Raw genomic sequence first — 21,047 nt, 5'->3', positions numbered from 1 at the left:
GACCAACTGTGCACTACACCATATTTTCTTCCTCTTCTTGATCTCTTAAGGGTTCTTTTCATGATGAAATACACCATCTTCCTACACCATTATACTCCATTAATCTTACCCTGTCAAGTCTTTTCCTTGTATTACTACCATTAAATTAATAGTAAAATTAAATGTGACCTTTTCAAGTTGGATTTGGAGGTAAAATCTTATGGTTTAAATGTTGTCTTTCCTTTGTTATCCTCTCTGAGAGGCAAATACTTCCCATCTCTGAGACACAATTTTCTGATTTGTAAGATGTCAGTTAAGATAGATAATCTAAGGTACATTTTATAACTAAAAAATCTAAATGTTTTAAAGAATACTGCAAACATCCTTCCTTCTATTTTAAATATTCTCATTTTATTGTGGAACATTAAAAAGAATCAATGATATGAATTCAGAAAGATAAACCTCTTACTCTATAGTTGGCCATGTCATTTCCAATGAAATGTGTGAGATAGTAGTGCATTTACATTCCCAAAAGGTTATAGTTTAGTGAAGTCCCTCAGACGGTGAAGAAATTACTTATTTTAGCCATATAAGAGCTTATTTTGCAGGCTTGTTTAGTAATTTTCATTTGTTTCCTCCCTGGGCCTGAGTCATGAGGTTTTAGACCTATAATTCACCATTTACAGCAGCCACTTCACCCTAGAAAATTCTTTCTATACATTTTGATATTTCTGGAATGTAAGATTCCCCCCTCTCCTTTGTCATTTTACCCTCACTGGTCAAAGTACATTTATAGAGGTAGGGGAGGTCAGTTTCTCCCCGATTTTTCTTTGTAAAAAACAGCCAAAATGGCAGAGACAAGCCAAGCATGATCTTAAGTGCTCCTGGATTTCCCTCAGAGTTAACATGAACCAAGCCTCTTAACAGAATTTGATCGACAAAACCCAGAGAAGAACCTAAGATAAGAACATCTACCAACAAGGTCTGTCTCATGGGAGTGTGGGAAATCTGGGTATAGAAAGCAGAAAGCAGAGAGCCAGAACACAGTTAGCAGGATGAGGTCTGGTGAGTGACCTGAGAACAGCTGCAAAAGCATTCACTGGGTGCATAGCAGCAGGGAGAGCTCCAGCACAGATGTGTTTACTGTGTAGGGTGGGAGAGCTCCAGCTTAGCTATATATCTATTTGGTTAATATAGCTGGTCTTGAAGATCAGATCTGTGAGCCACCATGTTTTCAGCATAGGTTGAGTGTTTCCTGCTGAGTCTCCTCCCCCCATTCCTGTGGCAGAAAGTAACTCTTAACAGAATAAACACAGTAAAAGCACCCCATCCCCTTCCCCAGGCTCAGGTGTGATCACAGATCTCCTCCAGTGCTGATTGAGGATTACGTAGAATAACTACATAACCGGAGAACACAGCTTACATTGTTCAAGGTTAAGCCAGATAACTCTGCTCCCTCCACCACCACTCCCCCAGACCTAGGGAGTGGGTCTCTAATCAAGATCACAGATACTCCAGAGAAATCATCTAGCAGTCCCTATGGACAAGTCCACTTGAAGTTCCTAATCCCAGTGAGCAAAGCCTCTTGAGATCTCAACAACAAACATCTGTGAACCATCCTCGCTCCCAAAAAAAAGATCCTAGGAAAATGAAGAAAGCCCAGTGTAAGCAGGATCTATTGAATGTTTCCTTGAAGACAAGGGTGCTAAATCAGAGAAAACTACAGATATGATACAGATACAGAATACGAATTATTCTACAACTCAGAAAAACTTCTTAGAAGAGACGAGGAAGGAGATAAAAACCAATTGGAAAAACTGGGAAGTGAAATGTGAGAGAAAATTAAACCTTTCAAAAAAGAAAATTATCATCTTGCAACAAGAAATCAAAAATATAATTGTACAATTGCAAAAAAGAAAATAAGTCTCTGATTATCACAAATGTGCAAATAGAAAAATCCTTTAAAATAGAATTTACCTATTTGAAAAGGAGTTACAAAAAGTAAATGAAGAAAATTTGCCTCAAAAATAGTTTGGAATCTATGGAAACTGAGGACTTCAATAAAGAACAAGAATCTTCTAAACAAAACCAAAAAAACCAACAAAAAAGTAGAAAATGTAAAATAGCTCATCAGCAAAACAATTGACATAGAGAATAGATCCAGAAAATACAACTTCATAATCACTGGGTTTCCTGACAACTGAGGAGATAAACAGGCTGGATTCCATACTTCAGAATATTGTGAAAGAGAATTGCCCTGATATCTTGGAAACAGAGGGCAAAATAGTTATTGAAAGAATACATTGATCCCTTCCCAAAAGGGATGCCAGAATGAAAGCAAGAAAGGCTATTGTGGCCAAACACTGGAAATATCAGATAAAAGAGAAAAATCCTGCAAGCAGTAAGAAAGAAACAATTTGGATACCAACAGTCAAATTTAGGATTACACAGGACCTGGTTTCATGATAATTAAGGGATTGAAGGGCTTGGAATGCAATTTTCCAAAGAGCAGGGGAATTTGTAATGCAGCCAAGAATTCACTATCCAGAAAAACTGAGCCTTCTCTTCCAGGGAAAAAGATAGACATTCAAGGAAATAGGAGACTTCCATCATTTCCTGATGAATATGGCTATTTTCCAACCTGGGAGAAAGATTCTCTTAACCCTTGAACATTATAACTCTATTAGAGAGAATATACTTAACTGGAAGAAATGGATACTCAGCACTTGTTCGTGATTCTGACACAATGACTTAAAAACAATATTTCCTTCAAGGGGGGACCAGTAAAGAGATTGGAAGTTGGAGGAGATTGAAAGGGGTGAATCACATTACATGAAGAAGTACAGAGGACCCATAGCAATAGAGGGGAAGAGGGCAGGAGGTGAGAACTGCCTGAAACTTACTCTCATTAGATTTGACTCTAAAAAGGATTAACATACACATACTCAGTTAAGGAATAAAACTTATCTTACCTTTCAGTTATTAAAAGAGGAAAAGGGAGGGGGAGAGAAAAGGGAACTAACAGAACAAATGGAAAGAAGTAGGGACAAATAGAAATAGAAACAAGGGCAGGGAGGTAGGATATAATGGAACAAACACCCTGAAGGAGGTGATAGTCAGAAGCAAAATACTGGGAAAAATGGATAAAGGAAAAAAAGGGGGGGGGGAACATACAGAGAGGGAAGATGACATGGATAGCAATAAAGAGTTAGCAATTATAACTTTGAATGTGAATGGGATGAACTCTCCCATACAGCATAAGTGAATAACAGACTGGATTGAAAACCAGAATCTTTCAACTTGCTGCTCACAAGAAACAGATTTGATGCAAAAAGAAACTAATTCTCTTAAAACCTCAACTGGTCAAAAGGAAAGCTCTTTCAAAAATAGAATTCACCAATTACAAAATGAGTTGCAAAAAAAATGGAGAAATGTTTTCCTCTAAAAAAAAAAGAATGGAGTCTGCAGAAACTAATGACTCAATGAGACAGCTAGAGCCTATAAAACAAAACAAAAAAAAGAGAAAAAATAGAAGAAAATGTAAAACATCTCATCAACAAAAACCACTGACCTTGAGAATAGGTCAAGGAGGGGCAATTTGAGAATTATTGGACTTCCTGAAAACATTGAAGAGAAAAAAAAGACTAGACTTCATCTTACAGGATTTAGTGATAGAAAATTGCCCTGATATCATGGAAACCAGAGGGCAAAGTAGTTATTGAAAGAATACATCAATCCCCTCCAGAAAGAGATCCTAAAATGAAAACGCCAAGGAATCTGGTGGCCAAATTCCAGAACTATCAGATAAAGGAGGAAATCTGGCAAGCAGCCAGAAAGAATCAATTTAAATACCAAGGAACCACAATAAGGATTATGCAGGACCTGCCTGCATCAACATTAAGGGATCGAAGGGCCTACAATGAGATATTCCAAAGAGTAAGGGAACTTGGAATGCAGCCAAAAATCCAGTATCCTGCAAAGCTGGGCATTCTTCTTCAGGGGAAAGATGGACATTTAACAAAATGGAAGAATTCCAAAAATTCCTGATAAAAGACCAGAGCTAAATAGACAATTTGGACATCAAACAGGAGGCTCAAGAGATACATGAAAAGGTTAAAAAAGGGGTAAAGAAAAAAACTGATATCTAGTAAGTTGAAACTGGCTATATCCCAGCATGGGAAAAGATTCTTGTAACTTTGAAAATTATAACTTGAACAGAGAGAATATACCTAGCCAGAAGTGATGGACACTCATGACATATCCATGAGACTGCTATCCAATGGAATAAAACTGGCTATGATCCTACTGGGGAAAAAGACTCTAATAACTTTCAAGTATTGTAACTGTATTTGATAGAATGTATTTAACAGGAATTGATGGATGCTCAGAAGGTTTTGGACTCGGACAAAATGATTTAAAAACACTTTCTCCTTAAAAAGGGGGAAAAGAAGGAGAGGAAAGGAGGTAGGGGATTGAAGGGTTAAGTATCATTAAATTGAGATATACAAAATTTCTATGGTAATAGAAGGAAAGAAGGGAGGAGATAAGAAGCTGCTGAATCTTCTTCACATCAGACTTGGCTTAAAGTTAACTTACACACATACTCAGTTAACTTAAAAAATCTTACCTTTCAAATGTTAAAAGGGGGAAAAGAGGAGGGGTCAGAGAATGGGAGGGGCAGAAAAAAGGGGAATTAACAGAAGCAAGGGAAAGAAAAAGGTATAAGGGGGAGGGGGAACTAAAGGCTAGGGCGAAGCTATAGGAGGACTAACACACTGATGAGGGTGGTATTCAGAAACAAAATACTGGTGAATATGGATAAGGGGGTAAAAGGGAAAAATACAGAGGGAAGATAGCATAGAAGTCAATAAAGAGTTAGTAATTATAACTTTGAATATGAATGGGATGAATTCTCCCTTAAAATGTAAGCGAGTAGCAGAGCAGATTAAAAAACAGAATTCTACAATATGTTTCTTATGAGAAACTCATTTGAAGGAGAGAGAGAGATACATATAGAGTAAAGGTAAAAGGTTGGAGCAAAATATATTTTGCTTCAACTGAAGTGAACAAAGCAGGGGTAGCAACCCTTATCTCAGAAAAAGGAGTTGCAAAAATAGATATCATTAAAAGAGATAAGGAAGGAAACCATATCCTCCTAAAAGGCACTATAGATAATAAAGTGATTTCAATACTTTATATAGATAGATAGATAGATAGATAGATAGATAGATAGATAGATAGATATAGATATAGATATAGATATAGATATAGATATAGATATATATGAACCCAATGGGATAGTAGTATCCAAAATCATAGAGGGGAAGTTGAAAGAACTACAGCAGGACATAGACAGAAAAACTACTATTGGGAGACTTCAATGTCCCACTCTCAGATCTAGATAAATAAGATCAAAAAATAAACAAGAAAGAAGTTAAGGAGGTAAATACATTATTTAAAAAACTGGATATGATAGACTTATGGAGGAAATTGAATGGGGATAGAAATGCATATACCTTATTCTCTGCAGTACATGGTACATATACAAAAATTGATCATATACTAAGGCATAAAACCCTAATGATCAACTGCAGAAAGGCAGAAATACTGAATATTTCTTTCTGAGATCACAATACAATAAAAGTCATATGCAATATTTGGCCAGGGAGATATATAACCAGAACTAATTGGAAACTGAATAGCCTCATTTTAAAGAATTAATGGATCAAACAACAAATAATAGAAAGAATTAATTATTTCATCCTAGATAATGACAATAATGAGACAACATATCAGAACCTACAGGATTCACTCATAGCGACTGTCAGGGAATATATTATATCTTTAAATGCTTAACTGAATAAATTAGAAAAAGAAGAAATCAATGAATTAAATATGCAACTTAAAAAATTAGAGAAAGAACAAATGAAATATCCCCAATTAAATACCAAATTCAAAATTCTAAAAATTAAAGGATAAATTAATAAAATTGAAAGCAAAGAAATATTGGATTAATAAATAAAACCAAACGTTGTTCTTATGGAAAAACCAATAAAATTGATAAATCTCTGGTCAATTTCATTTAAAAAAAGAAAGAAGAAAACCAAATTACTTGTGTCATAAATGTAAAAGGTGAACTCACCACCAATGAGTAGTAAATTAAAGAAATAATTCAAAATTATTTTTTCCAAATCTATGCCAAAAATTTTGACAATCTAAGTGAGATGGATGAATATTTAAAAAAATATAAGTTTCCCAAGTAAAATGAAGAAGAGATTAAATACCTAAACAACCCTATCTCAGAAAAAAGATAATCAATAAGCCATCATTGAATTCCCTAAAGAAAAAATCTCCAGAGCCTGATGGGTTCACAAGTGAATTTTACCAAACTTTTAAGGAGCAATTGATTCCAATTTTATATAAACTCTTTGGAAAAATAGGGGAAGACAGAAGTCTGCCTAACTCTTTCTATGAAACCAATATGGTGCTGATACATAAACCAGGAAGTGGAAAACTAGAGAAAGAGAATTACAGACCTATCTCCCTGATGAATATACATGCAAAAAATATGAAATATAATCTTAGCAAAATGAGTATAAGTTATCACTATGATAATACATTTTGACCAGCTAGGATACATCCCAGGAATGCAGGTTTGGTTCAATTTTGGGAAAACTGTGAGCATAATCAATTATATAAAGAACAAAGCTATCAGAAATTATATGATCATATCAATAGATGCTGAAAAAGATTTTAACAAAATACAGCACCCATTCCTACTAAAAACACTAGAGAGTGTAGGAATAAATGTACTGTTTCTTAGAATAATAAGAAGTATCTATCTGAAACCACCAACAAGCATTATATTCAATGAGGAGAGGCTAGAGGCATTTCCATTAACATCAGGGGTGAAACCAGCATGTGCATTATCAGCACTACTATTTAATACTGTATTCAAAATAAACCCTCATAAATCCTTAACATCTCCATATTTGAATAACAAGATGCAGCAGGAAGAGCTAGAAAGAGAAATGCCATTCAAAGTAAGCTCAGACAATATAAAATCCCTGAGAGTCTATTTGCCAAGGCAAACTCAGAAACTTTTAGAAAAGAATTGCAAAACACGTCTCACACAAATTAAATCAGATTTAAATAACTAGACAAACATCAACTGCTCATGGTTAGGTAGAGCTAATATAATAAAAATGACAATTCTACCGAAACTAAACTAACTGTTTATTGCCATAGCAATCAAAATTCCCAAAAGTTACTGCAATGAGTTAAAAAAAAGTAAGTAAAACAAGTAAATTCATATTGAGAAATAAAAAGTCAAGAATTTCCAGGGATTCAATGAAAAAGATGAAAAAAAAAGTGAAAAAGAAGGGGGCTTAGCCCTGCCTGATCTAAAATTATGTTATAAAGCATCAGTCAACAAAACTGTCTGGTATTGGCTAAGAAATATTGTGGTGGAGTGAAATAGAATAGGTGCAATAGCACGAAACGATTATAATAATCTACTGTTTGATAAACCCAAATAGTCCAGCTATTGGGATATAAACTCTCTCCTTGACAAAAACTGCTGGGAAAATTGGAAGTTACTGGAAGAAATTTAAATTATGCCAACACCTCACAGCCTATACCAAGATAAGACCCAAATGGATACAGGTTTAGACATAAAAAACAATACTATAAGCAAATTAGAAGATCAAGGACTGGTTTACCTGTCAGATCTATGGAAACAGTAACAATTTTATGAATAAGGAAGAGATGGAGAACATCACTAAAAACAAACCAGATGATTTAGATTACATTAAATTAAAAGCTTTTTCGCAGACAAAACCACTGTAGCCAAGATCAAAAGAAATGTATTAAACTGGGAAACAGTCTTTACAACTAATGTTCCTAACAAAGGACTCATTTCTAAAAAATACAGAGAACTGAGTCATATTTTTTTAAAAAGCCGTTCCCCAATTGACAAATGGTTAAAGGATATCCAAAGGCAATTTACAGATGAAGAGATCATAACAATCCATAGTCATATGAAAAATTGATCTGAATCAATAGTTATAAGAGAAATGCAAATTAAAGCTCCTCTGAGGTACCAACACACACCCCTCAGACTGGTAAATATGACAATTTGATCATTGTTGGAAGGGTTGTGGAAAATCTTGGACACTATTACATTGTTGTTGGACCTGTGAACTCATCCAAACTTTCTGGAGAGAACTTTGGAATTATACCCCAAGGGCAAAAAAATTGTGTGTAACCTTTGATCCAGCAATACTACTACTGGGTCTATAACCTGTAGTGATGATGAAAAAGGGTAAAAACATCACCTGTACAAAAATATTCATAGCAGCCATGTTTGTGGTGACAAAGAATTGGAAATCAAGTAAATGTCCTTCAATTGGGGAATGACTTAGCAAACTTTGGTATATGTATGTCATGGAACACTATCGTTCTATTAGAAACCAGGAGGGATGGGAATTCAGGGAAGCCTGGAGAGATTTGCATGAACTGATGCTGAGTGTGATGTGCAGAACTAGAAAAACATTGTACAACCTAATAGCAACATGGGGGCAATGATCAGCCTTGATGGACTTGCTCATTCAATCAGTGCAACAATCAGGGACAATTTGGGGCTCTCTGAAATGAAGAATGCCATCTGTATCCAGAGAAACATCTGTGGAGTTTAACAAAGACCAAGGTCTATTCCCTTAAATTTACAAAAATAAAACAAAAAAAAAACTGATATCTTATTGTCTTATCTTGCTATCTCTTATACTTTATGTTTCTTCTTAAAGGATATGATTTCTCTCTCATCGCACTCAATTTGGTTTAATGTATACTATGGATACAATGTATAGACTGACAAACTGTCTTCTGTGGGGGTGTGGGTGGAGGGAATTAAGATTGGGGAAAAACTGTATAACTCAAAATAAATAAATAAAATCTTTAATAGAAAAAATAAAATAAAATGCACAAGATTATAGAGGAAACCAATTACACTGAAATGTAGTTATCCAAATATTTTTCAAAGGCCAAGCTAATATAATACAAATAACATTTCTACCTAAATTGAACTACTTATTTATTGCCCTACCATCAAAATTCCAAAAAATTACTCTAATGAAGTAGAAAAATTTTAAGTAAATTCACATGGAGAAATAAGAATTCAAACATTTCCAGGGATTTAATGGAAAAAAAGTACAAAAGAATGTGTCAGTCTACCCGATCAAAAACTATATTATAAAGCATCAGTCATCATCAAAACTATCTTGTATTGGCTAAGGAATAGAATGGTGAATCAGTGGAATAGATTAGGTGCAAAAGATATAGTAGGAAATGATTATAGTAATCTGCTTTTTTTAGCTTTTTGCAAGGCAAATGGGGTTAAGTGGCTTGCCCAAGGCCACATAGCTAGGTAATTATTAATTGTCTGAGGCTGGATTTGAATTGATCTCAGGTACTCCTGACTCTAGGGCCAGTGCTCTATCCACTATTTCACCTAGCCACCCCAGTAGTCTGCTTTTTGATAAACCCAAAGTCTAGTTTCTGGGATAAAAACTCTCTCTTTGATAAAACAGTAGGAAAAATTGGAAGTTAGTATGGTAGAAACTTACATTAGACCAACATCTCACACCCTATATCAAGAGAAGATCAAAATGAGTACAGGTTTGATACCTAAAAGCCAATATTATAAACAAACTTGGAGATCAAGGAATAGTTTATCTGTCAGATCTATGGAAAGGGAAGCAGTTTATGGACAAGGAAAAGATAGAGAAAAGCAAAAAAATTCAAACTAGATAATTTTGATTACATTAAATTAAGAAACTTTTGCAGAGATAAAACCAATGTAACCAAGATCAAATGAAATGTAAATTGGAAAACAATTTTTATAACTAGTATTTCTGACAAAGGACTCATTTCTAAAGTATATAGAGAACTGAGTCAAATTTATATTTTAAAAAAAGCCATTCTCCAATTGACAAATGGTCACAGGATATGCAGAGGCAATTACAAATGAGGAAATCAGAACAATCCACAGTCATATGAAAAATTGCTCAAAATCATTACTTATTAGAGAAATGAAAATTGAAACATTTCTGAGTTACCAATTCATACCTCTCAGACTGGCCAATATTTCCATAATGTACAATGATCAATGTTGGAAGGAATGTGGGTAATCTGGGACAGTAATACATTTTTGGTGGAGTTGTGAACTCATACAATATTTCTGGAGATCTATTTGGAATTATGCTCAAACGGCAATAAAAATGCATATACCCTTTGATCCAACAATACCACTACAGGGTCTATACCCTGAAGACATCATGAAAAAGGCTAAAGACATCACTTGTACAAAAATATTCATAGCAGCTCTGCTTGTGGTCATAAGGAATTGAAAAATATGTGAATGTCCATCAATTGGGGAATGACTGAAAAATTGTGTAATATCTACATTATGGAACACTATTGTTCTATTAGAAACCAGGATGGGAATTCAGAGAAGCCTGAAATGATTTATATGAACTGATGCTGAGCAAGATGAGCAGAACCAGAAGAACATTGTACAGCATAATAGCAATATGGAGTTGCTTATCAATCTTTATGGATTTGCTCATTTCATCAGTGCAACAATAAGGGACAATTTGAGGGTTTCTGGGAATGAGAATATGATCTGTATCCAAAGAAAAAATTATGTACTTTAAAGAAAGGCCAAAGACTATTACCTTTAATTTTAAAAAAGTCATCTTTTTATGTAATTTTGCTATAATGTATATTTTCTTTTTTCCTTTAGGATATGGTTTTTCTCTCAACACATTCAATTTTGGTAAATGTTATAGCATCGAAACAATGTAAAGACTATCAGATTGCCTTCTGTGGGGGTGGGTGGACAGAAGCTCAATTGGGGGAAAATGTAAAATTGGATAGAAATAAAAATAATTTTTTTAAAAAAATTAATGTTTTTACCTCATCCTACACATTTTGGTATGTTCCCTCATTATTGTCACTATTTTTAATGAAATTAATGTTTGTTTTTAACGATTTGTTGTTAGACCTACTAATTCTTTATTAATAGACTATTTAGTGTCCAATCAATTTTTTTATTCTATCTTTCCTTGGCTTTTCATTGCACATAATTTCTATTGTATCTTCATTTCTAAAGGATGTATTTAAAGTTCAGCTTTATTTGCATTTAATTGAGTGTTTTTTTTAACTCTCTAATACATGATCAATTGTTCTACAGATGCCTGGTACTCCTGAGAAATATGGCATATTCTTTTCTATTCCCATTCACTTCTCTCAAGAAACCCATCATCTTTAATGTTTCTAAAATTCTCTTCTCCTCTTTTTCTTTTTTCTTGTATATTTTGTTGCTAGAGTTACCTAATTCTCAAATAAAGAGAGATTGAAGTCCCCTACTAATATATTATTGCTGACAATTTCTTTTTTAATGCGCTTCCAAGATTTTGAATGCACATATATTTAATACTGAGAGTATTTCATTGTTAATGTACCTTTTAGTCAAATGCACTTTCCTTTCTTATCTTTTAAAATCACTTCTATTTTTGTTTTTTCCTTGTCTGAGATGAAGATTGCTACAGCTGACTTTTTTTAATTCAACAGAAACATATTATATTCTGTTTCAGTCTTTTTTATCTAGTCTGCATACATCTCTCTTCTTTAAAATTATTTCTTGTAAACAACATATCATAGGATTCTGGTTTTTATTTCACTATTATAATATACTTCCATTATAGAAGTGAGTTCATATCATTCATTTTTACTATTATAATAACTAACTCTGAACTTCCTTTATCCTAGTTTTCCCATTTTTACATTTTTTTTCTTCTTTCACACTATTCTTCATTATCAGTTTTGCTTCTACCACAACCTATCTCAATCTGACTTCACTTCTGTCAGGATCCCTTGTTCTTTCCCATTTCCCCTTCAGTTTCTGTCACTTGTGCCCTTCATTATATCACCTCTTCCTTACATTTTCTTTCTTCACTTCCCCTTCTGCATCCCTGTAGGGTAAGATAAATTTCTAAACCAATTGAGATGTATGTTATTACCTCTGAGTCAAATAAGATGAGAATAATATTAAATCAATGATCATACCCTGCCTTTTTTTCCTCACCACTATAAAAGTCTTTTTTTCCTCTTGGTGTAATCCAGTTTACCCTACTCTACCTCCCCCTTTCTTCTTCCACTGTGATGCTTTTATCATATTTTAATTGCTTTTTTATATAATCACATTAAAATTAATATATGCTCACAGATTCTGTCTATGTTGATTGGTTGGTCCTTGTCCTTTATTATGGAAGAAGAACAATATGACATCAATATGTTAGAGACCAGTTACCAACTGTGACTGGTCATATACCAAGACAAGCTAGGAATTCTCTAACTTAAGTTGGGTCCAAACAGTACATGTGATTAGTCTAAACTTACACATTTAACATTTCCTTTAGGCTGTTTCAATTCTACCGTGCTCAGAGAGCACAACACTGTTTCAAATGAGGGCATGCCATGATGAACAGTCCTTTCCCAGTGTCTTCCATGCTGCACAATGAATTCCAGATTCCTTAATAGAGACCCTCAGGGTATCCTAGTATCACTTCTTCTGATGCTCCTGTGAGTACTTAACTTCTGTGAGTTCACCATAAAATAGTCTTTTTGACAAGGATATATTTGTCTTTTGAACAATGTGACCAGTTCAAAATAGTTGTTCCCTTTACAAAAGAGTTTGTATACTTGATAGTTTAGTTTCAGAAAGGATCTCAGTGTCTGGTATCTAATCCATTCAGCCAATCTTCAGAATGTTCATAAGACAATTTAAATGGAAGCAATTCAGTTTGAAGATATGACTCTGGTAGACTATCCAGGTTTCACAGGCATACAGCAATGAGATCAGCACTGTTCTTTAGATATTCAATTTTTAGTCAGTCTAGTACCCCTTCTCACTCACACTTTCAGAGCCCTCCAAATACTGAGTTAGCTCTGGAAATGCATGTATCAGTCTCATTATCAATATTTACCTTCTTGAAAAGTTCACTGCCCAAGTAAGTGAGCTTACTTCCGAAACTTCTCCAACTAATTGTTCTGTGTATGGATGGTGTGATGCTGGCTGATAGAGGACCTGTGTTGTCTTGGTGTTAACTGTTAGGTCAAAATTATTGCATCTCAGCTTCAGAAGCTTGCATTTAATGGACAATTATCTTCAAACAGAAAACCTTGTATCAACACTCCCTCCACTATTGTCTTGGCTTCTCACCTTTTCAAGATAAATAATTTAATGGCAGTGTGATAGTTGATCTTGATGATATGTTCATTGTCAGCAAAGGTGTTTGATAATAGGACTGAAAACATCATGCTAAAAAACAAGGGAGTAAGGAAATCAGGAAATCACAAGAGCTGTCTACTATAGAGAAAGCAGACTAAAGGCTGCCGTTAGATTGACTTAAAAATATAGATGAATTTCTTCATGCAAACACATTTTAACATATTTTTTCATAAGCCCCCATGACCTTATCAAAGATTTCAGTCAGACTGCCAAACATTGTATACAAACCTCTATTCTGCTCCTGACATTGTTCTTGGAGCTATCAGGCAGTAAACACCATATTGATTATTCTTGAATCTTTTCTGTAGCCACACTGGCTCTCAGGTAGGTGAGCATATTCCAAATGAGGGATCAACCTGGTAACTCCTTTGGCAATAAACTTGATAGCAAGGCCAAAAAAAAAAAAAAAACCAGCCCTTTTCCACTATGAGAGATGAACAATAGATGTATCTTGAATGCCTGGGGGATAACCTCTTCATAACAATTAATCTGGAAAATTTCAGTTAGTTATTCTGTGAGTGATAGACCATCCACTTTGTAAATCACAGCTACAACAGGATCAGCATGAGATGCTTTGCCACATGAAAGTAACTCAACGGCTTCAAATCTTCTAATTCAGTTGGAACTCCAGTTAGGGACATTTGGTTCAACTTGAGGTAAACAGTCAATGACTTGTGCATTGATTGATGATGGTCTGTTAATAACACTATGGAAGTGTCCAGTTCATGTCTCTAGGATCATGTCCCTAAGATCAATGTGGGTCTATCAACACTGAGTAGTTAAGATGCACTTTGGCCCATTGATAACCTTCAGTGAATCTTAAAAGAACTTTTGATTTACTCTCTGTCTTAAACTGAATTTTATCTGCCTTCTAACTGAGCCAAATATTCTGAATCTCTCAGTTTTGAAGAAATTCCATACTACCTTCTTATAAAGGAATGATCTATCTTGCTGATAACCTCTGTGGAGTTGTTGTTTCTCATTTAGTAGATCGTGTATATCTCTGTCATTTTCATCAAAACCAATCTAGATGCTTGTGAGTATTCTAACTCAGATAGACAAATGTATCTATCTACTCCTTTATTTCTCCAGTGTTATCAACTCTACGTTGGCTTAACTTTCTCTCCAAATTCCTGTCAGAGAAACACTCTAATCTCTTGACATTAATTCTTCAAGAAGTAATTTTGCCTTGGATCTATTGCTTTGTCTGAATGTGAATATTTTGCTTGGAGAATATGAACCTGTGATAAATCCATCACTCTGCACCACCCACCAACTTTAGCACTATCACATCCTTTTTTTTCTCCTCTCCTTTAATAGTCTATTAGTTGTCAACGTTTGCTGCAAAGGTACAATATCAAAGTTTTATTGTGTTTAGGTTATCAAAGACAGTTTTTGTAATGAGGTCATAAGATGTGCAAATCTTCAATAGTGAATGACCATTATTATTTCTGTTTCTAACTCAGGTTTTCCCAAGAACTCCCTACCATGTATTTTTGCTTTTGTTTTTTTTTTTTTTGCTTAGTTGACCTCTACTCCTGAGATACAGGAGACACTGTTCTAAGTTTCTTATACTGTAGGACCAATATTGATTTTTTTTTTACTCTAAGGTTTCAGGTGCTAGCAGCTTTCTCTCCTACTGAGATGGGCCAACTTAGTATCTTTCATGCTTTTCTGGGTTTCTGGGGTTCTCTATATGCCTTCCTATCTGGAAAAGTGATCACACAATGGCCAATTATGGTGTAGACCTGTTGAGCCAAGAATGAGTTACCTTAGTTAGTGATCTGTGCTCTTATAAATAGGCTCCCACTCACCTCTTCACATCTATCTGCACTGGGTTATACTCCTCTTTTACTCAAATCAGACAGATATTTCCTGAAGTCCTAAGGATAGCTTGAGCAGGAAAATTATTTCACTCTTTCTTTTTGTAAATTTTGTCACTCCAGAGTCTGTTTAGATGCTTTATTTAATGTTTTTTTTCTGAGAGAATGCATTCAATATATGAAGAATGGCCAAGGCAAAGTTCATGGAATTGAAGGATGTCATGTCAAATGTGAAGAATAGCATATATGTCAATATGGGCAGTATATAGAATACATAGAACTTGTAGAATAGAGGCCCACATAATAATATTAGAAAAATTTAATGGAGCTTGGTTATAAAGGATATTAAATGGAAAATAGCAACTTTGACAAACATATCAACTAAATAATGCTCTATAATAGCATAAAATAGAAGAGGGCAAGGATTTTCTATTTTTTCATTCTATTCCCAGCTTTTTGTATATGTATGCAATCAATACTTATTGACTGATTACAGTCAAATTCAGACAAAGGCAATTTATATTTAATCAACACTTTAAACAAACAAACAAAAACACTATTCTATCAAAGTGCCTATTACAAAGTTCCTATTTCTTTAAATGCTTGTTGTTTCATTGAAATAAATTATATGATTCTTTGATCTTGTAAAATCAATGGAAATTATTTCCAAGATGATTTGTGGAAGAACAGAAAACAAAATATCTATGGCACTAAAATGGATCCCTGGGGAAAAGTAAATCTGTCTTCATTGAAATGCATGACCAGAAAAGAAGGTATGGGAATTGTGTAGAAATCAAGAGGGGTAGTAAAGGACAACTATGTGGAGGAGGCCAAATCCAAAGAGGTGGGAATTATTTTTATTTTGTTAATTTTATTTTGTTTTAGCGAAAATACCCTTATGCTTTAACAATAGAACTCTGGTCATGTGGGGCTAAAGAAGTATACTTGAACTAATGAGAAAGGAAGCATTGCCCAGCAGAGACCCAGGTCTTGCCTGCAAGCTTCACATTGCCCTATTCTATGTCTTTAAAACTACTGTTTGTTGGGGATGGTTAGGTGGCACAGGAGATAGAGTACTGGCCTTGGAGTCAGGAGTACTTGATAAATCTGGCCTCAAGCATTTCATAATTACTTAGCTGTGTGACCTTGGGCAAGCCACTTAACCCTGTTTGCCTTGCAAAAACCAAAAATAAAAAAAAGTACTATTGTTCATCAATTTCACTCAGTTTAACTCAACATGAAGTTTATTTGTGTGTATGAAAAATTAATTTGTAAAAGCTACTTCTTTATGTTAATCCTTTAATACCTGAAGGCAATTATTCAACCTTCTTCAGACTAAGTGATTTTAATTCTTTTGGCTTTTCCTTATACATTCCATTATTCTAGCCCCTTCATGGGCAGAATGGGTAAAGTTTTCCTTCCTTTTCAAGAATCTAGGGTATTTGATACATGAAGTTCATCTCTGTTCTCAGATGACCCATTTAATTCTTAAACATTATTTGCTTCCTGAGGAGATAAGAGTACATATATAATCTAAAGTTGCATTTATCCAACATGTAGCAAAAATAAAAATAAATAAAGCATTATTGTCCATGCATAAACCTGAGTCACATTTTCTAAGGAAGGCTTGCAGTTTTTGTGGAGGAGACAGTGAGCACAAATTCACAGAACCTAGTAGTCATATGACTAGTGCCCTTGACTCTAAACTACAAGTTTTGATGTCCTTGATGACTATAGGGAAGAGTTTTCACCTTACTTTATATTCTAGGGGAAAAAAGCTTTTCTGCAGGGTCTCAATAATCTGCTTGATGTAGCTGCGACTCTTCTGCCTCCAGAAACCTCTGCCCAGATTCAGGGATTGTGATACATGGTTTGTGACAAATGCAGGAGTCAAATCTTTTTTTGTGTAAATCAGAGGAGAAACCTGTGTAAAACCATTTTTCAAGGAGGAAGTGAGATTTGGGGTTGTCCTGATGAAGGGTAATTCCTCTCTATATATGACCATTGAAAATATAGTTACTCTGTATGAACCTCTGAATGACTTCATGTTCAGCCAGCTGATCATACAGAGCACCTCCTCCAACGAGTATGACTCAGTCTCATCACCTTTCTCCAAGGATAGGCTCTGCTTCTTCTTTCCAATGTTATGCCCATGACTTTTTCTCATTCATCCTCTTAGATATGTCCTTGAAGTCCTGGAATAAGCACCACAGAAAGTCTTGTTGCTTTCTATACCTCACTTTGTTGTTGAGGAGCCACGGGAAATCCCCTTCTTTGCTCCATTTGTCACCCAGTGTAGGTCATGTGCCTGCTGAAGCAGCAAGAGCAGCTCCTCTCCACAGCAGAGTTCGCTGGCAGGTCCTAGGAATACTTTCATCATCATTTCACTGTTTCACAGTTTGTTTCATCTTCATCCTCCCACCTTTTCTCTTCTGTCTCCAAGTCGGATTCTGCATTGTCTATTGTGAACTCTCCTTCCCTCTCTTCTTCTGTCAAATATGCTCAAGAAATAATACTGAAGTAGATGGGGATGAGCCAGTGGAGGATCTTCTCTCTCTATTGAATGGATAGCTTCTCCTCTGAGTCATTCTGGTTTTCTTCAATCTGAGATCCTATCAATGAGGCACTGGAATATGGGTACAAACCAAGGAATTGGGTGCATTCCAGTTTCTGTCAGGAAACTGTGTTCCTATTGTCTGGTGGATTTAGAAGGCATAGAGGAGCTGGAGCCCTGCATTAACCCCATGAACCACTCTGAGCCTGGAGCAAGGGAGGTCCAATACCACCAGGATGGATATATTGCACATAATCCCAAGACCTCCAGACCCCATAGCAGCTCCACAATCAACTTTTGGCCAATTTCTCATAGAATGATATCACATAGAGGACTCAACCCCTACACCATGTTTCCCTAAGGACCTATTCATTAAGAAATTCATTTTAATTGGAGCTTCACAGGAAGTTGAAGCTTCATGTGAAATAAAAGATAAAACAGAATATCTTCCATTCAAACCACCCTAGGCTCTTACTTTTTATATTTATTTTGGGTAATATGTGAACTTGATGTTTCAGAGAATATAATTCTGAATTCCACCTTCCATAATATCAACTTTCTCAAGAGTATCTAAAATTTTAAAAACGCATTATCCTATGCCAGATTTTTTTAATAACAAAAGATATAGTTGGTAGGTTCCCATATTGGTGTGTAAAATTAAATTCAGACTCATAAAATAAATGTTTATTTATTTACAAATTTCTTTGATTTACAAATCTCTTTACTTTAGAGTAAAGTCACATAAAAATAGCTATTACATACATAAATTAAACAAAAATATTTTTTACCTCTCAGTGATTGTTTCAGTGGTGTATGCTGTAACAACCTTACAGCTATACTCCTGCTTCTTCAATGCAGAGAATCAAGCCTTGGCCTTTTTAAAAACAAGCAATTAATAAGCAAGCCTTTAGAGCCCACTAGATATTATGATAAGTCCTGGAGATGAAAATATGCAATTTAGATGATCTCTATGCATTTCACATTGTATGTTTATAAGTATATGCAATATATGCATGAAAATATAGCATGGTAATATTGGGGAGAAAAGTAATGTAGCTGGTGATCAAGTCAGAATTCAATAGAAAATGGTTCATGTAATATGAAAACATAAAATTTCATTTAGAGTTTTATTTTTTCCTAATGTGTAAACATTTATTGAAAATGATTTTAAGTCAATGTTCAGGTAAAACTCTTCCCCTTCCCCAATTCTGGCAGTAAACCCATTGAACTTACAAGGACAGTGTAAAAATCCTTTATTTATATTTTTATGGGGGATATGGAAAGGAAATACTATGGGGCAGTTGACTTTTTAACAAAAAAGTTAAGCAAAACTTTAAAAAGATATAAAATTATTAAAAGACATCATAATTTATTTTTAAGGAACATTACTAAATCCCTACTGTTTATAATTGAAACTTGTTTTGGGTTTTTTTTTTTTTTTTTTTTTTTTGTGGAGCAGGACAACCTACAAAGTGATAAGAAGCTGCTAGTAAAATGCATTATGAAGTATGTGAGATACTATTAAGTGTAGAATCAAAGTCCTTAAATGTCATGTAGGATTGTGGAGACAATAGATGACAACATTTTTACAATATTGTTCACCTTTGTCTTTCCAATTTTTAAATTTTTAGTAAAGCACAGATAGATAGATCGATAGATAGATAAATACATAGATAGATAGATAGATAGAGCTCAAAAAACTCATCTCTTAATAGAAATGATTATCATTTCACATGCTTTGACCAAACCAAATCAAAGCCCCAAATGCATTTGGAAATAATAGAGATGGACATTAGCATGCCTAGATTTGTCATATTACTACTTTCTATGTACATTGCTAAAAGGTGCCTAGTGTGACTTCTGGCCAAGATGACAGAAAACAGACAGGCACTGTGATAGGTGTTCTCACTCTCTTTGCACTCAGAAATAACATGAGAGAAACCTCTTTACAGAAATATGGTCAACAAAACCCAGAAAGAGAGCCTAGGAGAAAAACACCTACAAAGAAGGTCTGTCTCAAGGGACCATGGGTGAGCTGGGAGAGGAGAGCAGAGGATCACCACAGGAAAGCCAGAGGGACAGCCTCAGCCATAAAGACTTTGGGGAGTGGCAGGTGGAAGATCCAACTTTAACTGCAGAGTCTTTAGTGGGGGGGGGGGGGGGGAGAGGAGCTACAGGACAGTGAGTTTCAGCACAGAGTCTCAGAGCAGTCCTGGAGATAAAACAGCTGAGCCAAGGACCTCAGCTACATACTTTCAACAGAACCCTTTGCCCAGGACAAACAATAAACAACCCCCCTATCCCCTCAGGGCAACAGAGTTCACTCAACAAAAAGAGATTAACTCCCTGCCCCAGGGCCCAGCCCATTGTTGAAATTCAACTCAGACCTTGCTGCTGAAGACCTCACTCCACAGAAAGCAGCCAGTACCCCCTCCTGGCTGGGCCTTGGAATTATTAAGTCAAGTAAACAAGCCCTCTAAGATCTTCAAAAGCAGACCTCTGAGAACCAGTCCCCCCCAAACACAAGACAAAAAAATGTCAGAAAAAATGGGTGCCCATGGAGAAATTACTTAGAAAAGACAGATTCTAACCCAGAGAGATCTAGCACTGCTAATGAGAATATGAATTGGTCTCCAGCTCAGAAAGACTTCCTTGAAGAAAACAGGAAAGAGTATAAAAATCAATTGGAAAAATTGGGAAAAGGAACTCAAGAGAATATTAACACATTGAAAGAGAAAATTAACATCATGCAACAAAAAAAGCAAATCCTTGGAAAATACAATTGGACAAATACAAAAAGAAAATAACTCTGAGATCTTCAATTGGGCAAAAGGAAAGAGAAAATTATTCTCTCAAATCCTCAACTGGGCAAATGCAAAAACAAAATGATTCTCTCAAAACTACATTTGGACAAATAGGAAAGTCCTTCAAAAAATATAAAAATAAGAATTGAATTGGTGGAAACTAAGGACACCATAAGACAAGAAGATAGTGTTAAACAAAACAACAGATCAAAAATATAGGAAAAAATGTAAAATACCTAATCAGCAAAACCACTGACCTCAAAAATAGATCAAGATGGGAGAATCTGAGAATTATTGACCTTCCTAAAAACACTGAAGAGATTAAAAAGGCTGGACGTAATATTACATGAGTTAATGATGGAAAATTGCCCTGATATCATGGAACCAGAGGGCAAAATAGTTATTGAAAAAATACATAGATCCCCTCAGAAAAGAGATCCTAAAATGAAAACACCAAGGAATGTTGTGGCCAAATTCCAGTACTATCAAATAAAAGAAAAAATCCTCCAAGCAGCCGAAAGAAAAAATAAATAAAT

Source organism: Macrotis lagotis, chromosome 1 (assembly GCF_037893015.1).
Source record: "Macrotis lagotis isolate mMagLag1 chromosome 1, bilby.v1.9.chrom.fasta, whole genome shotgun sequence".
Taxonomy (NCBI): Eukaryota; Metazoa; Chordata; class Mammalia; order Peramelemorphia; family Peramelidae; genus Macrotis; species Macrotis lagotis.
Note: the sequence above shows the minus strand (reverse complement) of the source record.